Here is an 8,881-nt window from a genome sequence, read left to right as displayed (position 1 = left end):
TGTTTCGATCTTATTTTATAAAAAATGATGTTTTTTAGGATAACAGTATGAATGTGTGTGTTTCACACTTGTATGTTTTTGAAATATGGTGTTCAAAAACTTTGTCAATTCCAGCATGTGTCGGACGGTATTCGAAGAAATTATGGCAAACCTTCAGGTGGATGTTGCGGGATATGATTTATCGAAGTTGTCAGATCGTATACACTATATCTGCAAAGGAATTTCAAAAATCTGGATACAGAACAAGGGAACAAAAAAAAATTATAAACATCATGCAAATTGGCTTGCTGTAAAAGTCACCATTACTTTTGAAGCATACATGCCACTTTAAGAATTATCTGCCGTTGAAAGTAAAAACGCGGAAGGCCTGCAGTAGATTTAAGCTCCACACAGAAAACTAAACAACGTAGAATAGTTAAATTGGCTAGTAGGACCACCTGGTACATTTTTAGTCGATCTGGGAACTCTCCTAATCGAGATATCCCGTAGTAACATTTATTGTAATAGATGCCAACCCATCCTCGCGAACTAAAAGTCTCATAAAACATCTTAGTTTCCAGATATTCCCTGTTTGAGACCTGTAGGACATCTAATATAATCTGGTACGCCCTTAGTCCATATGTTAACCCTACTAGTAATAATATTCTGCACTTGTTACCAGTTAATCCTTGTCAAGAATAAAATTATAAAATGTCATGATTTTTATAAACGTTTTTGTAAAAAATAAAGGCCAAATACTTAAATATGCCTAATATCGGGAGTTGACAAGATATAGGACTATACCAAAATGTGGATGAATTTTGGCAAGAATGTTTGATACAGATTATAAACTCGAAATATCAAATTGCAGCACATTCAGTTGGAAAATATAGTCAAAATCGTGAAATTAAAAAAGGGAGCTACGTCGATATGGGGGATATACCAAAACATGGACCTCTAGGGACCATGGACCTATGCAAGATGTTTAGTACCACCAAAGAACACAAAATGTCAAGTTACAGCGAATTCACTTTGAAAATATATACAAACTCTTGAAATTAATAAAAAACTGGAAGTACCGTTATGGGGGTCTATACCTCAAAGTGGACCAATCCTGACGATTTTTGGGGAAAATTATCTTCTAGTCACTACGAGTTTCCTGTAAAATTTCGATATCTTGATTAGAAATATTTTTGTCGCTCTCTCCCATACAAGCTAAACCACAGTGCCTTGGTTCGAATATCTACTTTATTTTTGATGAGTTTTGGTACTGATTGGCATAAAATTGTTTTTAATCGGAAGAAGGGGGCAAAAAGCTCTCATGAGGAATACATTTTATCCCGCCTATGTTTAATTTTGACAGACGAGTATGTCGAAAAGAGACATGCCCAATTTATTAAGGAAAACACAAGTTATGACCCGAAATTCGTATCAAAGATTTGCAAAAATGTTTATTTCGGAAAATTGTGCAATATTCAAAATTGAGGGGGATACCTCGTAAAAAATACTAAAATCGCCATAAGATGTGAAGAAGCTGAATGGACAACTATATCTACTGCAAAGGATAATCAAATAATGATGCGAAATATTAAGTAGATCTCTCTGAGGTCAGATGTTAAATAAAGGCTCAACACTGATTAATCTGTACAAAACCCTCCGATACATACCATGGATACCAATATAAACAAATTTTAGGAAAATAGTAATTTCCAGGAAAAAAATAATTGTTCATATAAATTTTTGAAGTTGTAAAATCGAGTTCTTTTCGTCGACTTAAATCATTATTTGAGTTATATGACTTGAAAAAATGTACTTGATCACCAGGTCGGATAATCGAATTTGTCCCTTAAACAAAAAATTGACCCAAAACGTAGAAGGTGTTTTATATTGATCTGGGATATTTTTATGCAAAGATATGGTACTGGAGGCATGAGGTCGAGATATTTATTAGATTTAAAAATTAACATGTCGAAATCGCACCATGTACACAACACAGGTGTCGTTTTCTTATCGGACCAGATTAGCTTATGTAATCTTAATTCATATAGGAGATTCCGGGACCCTAAAATGGACCCCACACTTTTAAATATCGAATAAAACCTTAGTATTTAAAAATTATCCATAGATACAGGATTCCAAAGGATATATTAATTTATTAACTTAACTGGATACCTTTATAATGTGTCCAGAGAATAAATGAAAGGTTAAACTCACAATATATTATCAAAACAAAAATGATTTCCTCAGATTTTGAATAAAACTTTCTCAATTGAAAATGTTTTAACGAGGGTCAAAATGAGTCCGACCTTTGTTTTGTACATTTTTGTAAAATAAGTGCAATTATTGCAAATTATTTTTAAAAAAGGGTCAATGAACAATCAACCTCAGAACTATATAAAAAGTGAAGTAGTCATTCGAGTTGCAAATGTTTTGAGCAGCATTGTACGTGCTATATCTCTGGTACGATATATATAATCAAATTATGAATGTATGAGCTGACGGCTAAAATATGTCGCAGGGTATCACATGGTCGGCTCGTCCGATTATAGCTGTATAAGTTAGATACGTTGGACTTCAACTTCCCGAGCCTAGTCGATCACTAATGCTGATAGGCATTATCTGGCATCACCTCAGCAAGTTCCCTCTGCGGAGACCGTAGAGTGTTGATGCCAACGTGCGGCGGTTGTTGTTGTTTCGCTCACTTTGATACTCTTGCTCTCACAGGAAATTAATTGTAAATGTAGTAGAAAACGACAACGATCCTCTGCGATCCTCTGCGATCACTGCAATCCTTGTTTGCAAGAACCTCTGCGTTCACTAGCATCGAAAGCACAAAGGCCTCTGTCGCCACCCCAAATTACAAAGGTAATTTTGTTCGTTGTAATAGAAAATAACTTCTTTAACTCAATAAAACCAATCATCATTTTATACAAAAGAATTGATACCGCTTGTGTTTTTATTTATTTTTATTTTCTCCCACCACCGCTCTAAACAAACAATAGCCCTCTTTTACTTGTTTGATCTAGCAATAGTTATAGTTACAGGTAAACTACAGTAGTTCGCATATTCATTCGTATGGTGAAAATCAAAAAAGTTTTTGAATTGTTTTTCATAATCCGGAGTCCAAAGGCAAGCATTTGATGAGTAAATTTAGTTAAGAAACCTTTTTTTCTTGTAAATTTTACAAGTGTCATTCAATTTCCTTCGAACCCCTCGCGAATTTTTTACGCTACGGATGTAAACGGAACTCCCAAATATTTTTTCTAATTTTTCTAATCAAAACAGAAAATATATTTGGAAAAATATTCAAATAATAAGTTTATTCTCTTTCGTTATTTCTATAATATGCAATTTATATGCCCAATCTCTCTAAATTTGGTTTCATATTTTTCTATGCATTGTCTAGATACTGTAGATATGTTATTTTTTTTCAAATAGTCTCGGTTAAACCCATTGTTGTTGTTTTAATATTTTAAAACAACATATTTATTAGTGGAGGAAAATTTTGTATTGTTCGCCGAGGTGTAAGGCAGGGAAAAAGAAGTTTCGATTCTCGCCCAGAATCTCATCAGTTCTCTCGTTTCTTGTTTGTGGATTAGAGTTGTAGAATCTAGTTCATTTGAAAGATCTAGTTCAATAGCTCAGCTCTTTAAACTGAACTAGGTCAGTAATCTAGTTCATAGTTCACTGTCCAGTTCAATCATTCGGATAAAAATCGTTCACCGGCTCTTAATCGGTCGTTTGATGAAAACGCATACAAACGCCAAATACAAACAAACAAAAGACTAATATAATTTAACTAGTCCATAACAAAACAAGTAAGCAAAGGCTATAGTCGGACAGGGCCGACCATACGATACCCTACACCACTACCCTGCGAGTTAGCTTTCAGCAAATCAAAGTTTCTTTTGGACAAATAAGCTCATTGTATAAAATAAATTTTTGGAGTTTGCAACCTTATCACATTAAGTTTAAATAACAATATAATAATTTTTCCACAAACATCACAGAAGGGACCACGATTCATAGTACAGCAATAGTATGGAGCCTACTGTTTATCGCCGAGTCCGAAAGGCATGTCTTAAAACACCACCTGTAGAGAAGTTGTACATGGTTGAAATACTCAGAAAATTTCGCCTACTTTACTCAGGGGTATTTTGCCATCGTTGGAAATTTGATGTGTGCTGGCCGGGAATCGAACGCCCGACCTTCAGCGTGCAAGGCGGGTGTGCAAACAATTGTACCATGGTGGCACCAATAAGTAATTTTAGAACGGACATTTAGTCTGGACCTAATTTTTTGCATATTTTGACATATTTGCTAAACCATATGCAAGACTTTGTGTCCTACATATCCCATCGGATTGGCTGAAAGTTTGTATTAAGTATTCGTTCATCACAATTTTCGATCTGAAATTTATCGGTATAGGTCCAGGTCTTCATATAGCTCCCATAGAACCGTACCTCCCGATACCCGGCATTTTGAAGGTTGTGGCCTCAATATCAAACTGAAATGGCTGACATTTTGTATTCAGTCTTCGTTGGAGGTAAAAAAACTTTCCACCTGAAATTTGTCATTATATGTCCACGTCTTCATATAGCTCCCATAACCAGAGCCTACCGATTTTCTTTACTTTGAAGGTTATGGTCTCAATATCCCTCGGAATTGGCTAAAATTTCGTATTAAGTCTTCATTGGGGGTATTAAACTTTCCATCTGAAATTTGTCGGTATAGGTATTGGCGTTCATATAGCTCCCATACTACGAAAGCTCCCCATTTTCGACATTTTGAAGATTGTGGCTCTGGTTACAGATTTCTCTATGTTATTGACTTGTCTGAAGTGAATTTCAAACAGAAAAATGTACACATAAACATTTTAGAAGATATTATTGAAATATATGTAGCATACGAAAATATGTGAAATACAGAATTTTTCCATATGCAAAAATAATATTTGCATATGCATAATTTATACATTTCGCATATTTTTGCATATGTGATATATTTCGATTGGAATTTAATTAGAAGCCAAAAATATGCAAATTTTACAAAAATAGGTGTTGCATAAAATTCCGCTGTCTACATATCATTGAGCTGATATTAATCGGGGTGCTCTCATTGATATGAGAGAAGGCTCCCTTGTCCCTACTGGGATGTTTGTGGAACAATTATATACAGTACATTTTAAGAAATATTCTTAAATTTGAAAATTGACGTCGTTTAGCAATTTCTGCTACATCTTTAAATTTTGGACAATTGAACACGTAATATGATAGGGTTCCACGCAATTTGTAAGAACTGGGAATTTATCTGTCATGATAGAGAAAATTTGTAGCATGGGAGGAAGATGTGGTTCTCTTCACAAAATTCATAATATCTTAGGTAGTAGGTCCGTTACCAAGCACACATATTATTGCAATTTTCATTAGAGGAAAGATCGGTAGTTAATTTTTCATATATAGGCGACTTTGCCGGTATATGGCCTCCAGGGATTCAAATATGGACCAAAAATAAAATGTTTTTATTTAGCATACAAAAGTAATGGTCCATTGCACCCGCTAAATAATATCAGATCATCACCAAAAATTGTAGGCATCTTCTTCGACCTAAACCCCTACCTCGTGCAAAATTTCGTGACTATTGATCTGTAATTGCGACCTCTAGTATGCTTTTGATTACATTACAAGCAAAACACTCGATATATTAGGCTGTAACTCTGTTATCTGACCACATAAATCAACATTATTGGCATTAATTGAAAGGGCAAGAGTTGTCCTTCCAAATATTATTTATGTGGGCGGAATGTGTGGTCCAGGAATTAAGATATAAGCTGTATATTAAAAATTTTCACAATTTTCACACAAAAGTTTTGGTCCATTTAACCCTCTAAATATTATCCGATCGCCATCTCAAATTGCAAGCTTCTCCTTTGTGATATACTTTTACCTTATTTAAAATTACGCGTGGATCGGACTATTATTGAGACCTACAGAGCCGCTAGAAAATTGGATAAATATTATGTTTTTGGTCCATTTCACCCGCTAAATATTTCACGATCATCACCAATAAGAATAGGGATCTATTCTGATCTGAACCCGACCTCCATACAAAATTTCGTGACGATCGGTCCATAATTGCGGCCTGGAGCGTGTTTACAATTTATAATGGACAGACGGACGGACGGACGGACGGACGGACGGACGGACAGACACACATCTCAAAATCGCTTTATCTCGTCGAGATATGAAGATTGGTATACCACATTGGGGGTCTCCGACGAATATTTCGCGGTGTTACATGAATTTTTACCAAAACAAACTTATAATACCCTTTTCCACTTTGTGGTATAGGGTATAAATATTACATTTTGTCTGTTCCAGTACTGCAAGAATCTACTAATGTTTACTATTTTTTCCAATAACACAAAGGAAAAAGTGTTATCGTAGTAAAAAATAGTAGATTCTTGCAGGTTCTGGAACAGAGCAATTTACATAGTTTTATTGCATTCTTAAAGAAAGTTTAATTAATTTTAGAAAAAAAAAAACATACTTCATTTAGGTGGCTGGCAAAAAATCTTATGTTGTGTGTGTGTGTGTAGAAATTGCTATTCTATGTACCTTGAATCAAAACATAAACAAACTGATCACATTACGAAGGCATCCCTTAACATAGACGACGCCGTCACTTTATGTATTTGTGAACGACATGTTGAACTAGATAGAACTAGTTGAACTAGTAGAATTATACAACTCTATTGTGGATATTCTCCACAGCTTGGGAATTATATGAATGGGCATCTCAGACGAATAACCTACCAAATATAAGAGTGATATTTTCACTAGATGATGACTACTTAAATATAAAAGAGGATTTGAATTTGAGATATTTAGTGGCCAAAGTTATCGCGGACACAGAAAAACTTCATTCAGTAATACGCACTAATGCTGGTAATAATTGCTAAACCATTCTATAAATCGCAAAATTAAGAAGATTTAAAGATGTTTAAGATGAATTCTTAAATAAAACATCAAAACAAATATTTATAAAAGAAACCACACAAAATTTTGGATAAATTCACTTTAAGACCTTCTCTCGAATCACTTTAGTTTTTGTTGAAGCAACTTGTATTCGCTGCCTCAATTACGACAGTAAAAGTTTTTTCAGGGGCAAGTCAATACATCTTGAGAAAACAGCCCGAAAGTTTTAGAAAACCCCTATGACACCATAGGTAGTGGCTGGAGAGCTCGAACCGAATACTACGTTCATCTACACTTTAGATATTGTAATATTTCTTCGAATATTAAATGAAATTCTAAGGCGGTGCTTATAGGTCCACTCCTTCCGGTACGTTTCCCACAAAAGTTCGAAAATATTCGCTAAAATGTTACGCGCGATTTCTCATAGACGCAGCAACCGATTTGGTCCAAACTTTGGATCTCTAAATATTGTCGAAACTTAGTTTATGTTCAAATTTGGGACCTATCTGTCCAATCATTGTGGTACCAACCGCAAAAATGTTCCAAATGTTTGTGTTGTTAAGGGTCTAGTGAGCTTTAATCCTAACCATACTTTTGTCAGTTCATACGCCCAAAATTTTGAAAATCCCCCTAAGTACATTTTTTTTAGGAACATTGAAATACTAATCCACACAGGCTGAGGCAAAGCCGTTTGATACATTTTTACTTGTTTTTTACATGTTTCGCACTGACAAATTTTAAAAAAATTAGGAAAAAATAGTAGTCGTTCGAATCCCACTACCAAATACCAAGATTTAAATCGCAAAAATTGCATTCAAGACCACTGCGCAATTTTTTTCTATTTTTTATTAAATGGGTGAAAAAACAACAAAAAATACAAAAAAATTCTATTTGGACCAATATTAATGAAATTGTGAGTATTTCTTTGCACACAGTTTTTACAGAATTTGACTTTTTCAAGGCGCGACATCTCTGGAACCGTTAGTCCAAAAAATCTAAAAATATATTAAAATGGTTTGCTGATGAGCAGCATCACCACAGCAAAAAAATAAAGGAAAACAAGAACCTCATCTTGAAAAAGCGTCCGATTTCACCCAGAAATCCCCATATATAAAAATAGCTAAAAGCAGTGGTATATGGGGATAATATTAACACTTGGACCTGCGTCCACAATTATTGAGGAGAACGTTTTCGACTCGTGGTACTCCAAATGCCAAATTAAGATAAATCTGTTAGCTAATTCTTTTCCCAAAAAATTTCTCATACTTTTTAATCTATTATTCGAAGTAAATTGTAAAAAACAAAACCAAAATCCACTTCCAAATATAATGGGATTTGTGAAAACATATTTCTTAGATTCCAAAGCCTAATAGTCGATGATGATGAGTATTAGATCTAAACGAAATCTAAATTACTCATAAATCGCATACAAATAGTTAAACATCAATTCAATCGAATTAAATCAAATGCGAATGTGTCAAAATCAAAAGGCTTTGTGACCTATATTTCGACAAAATGTTCTCTCTACTTGTCGCATGGCATAAATTTGTGAACACCTAATTTTGTTAAGCAGATTTCGATCATTGATTGTATTTCGAAAAAGTAAAGAAGATAAACACAATTGGGATGGGGGGAAATGTCAAATGCACGAATTCCCCACATCATTTTGGTTAGATTTATATCGAGGAAATCAAATTGGGACAATCTAAAAACAGAAATAAATGAAAACACGAAATTGTATCATAAATTAAATGTTGAACACTGATGTTCATTTTTGTATCCGATATTGTTTGTTTTATAGAATCTTGATATGGGTAAAGGACGGAGGGAGAAGAAGAATTTTATAAAAATGACAATCTTAGTTTTGGCTTAAGCACAAAATATTCCACAACAAGTTGAAGTAATCACCTTTGAATGTTCAAATA

Source organism: Musca autumnalis, unplaced genomic scaffold (assembly GCF_047663935.1).
Source record: "Musca autumnalis isolate F117 unplaced genomic scaffold, ASM4766393v1 scaffold_3, whole genome shotgun sequence".
NCBI lineage: Eukaryota > Metazoa > Arthropoda > Insecta > Diptera > Muscidae > Musca > Musca autumnalis.
The sequence above is the reverse complement of the archived record's forward strand: the minus strand, read 5'-3'. Positions refer to the sequence as shown.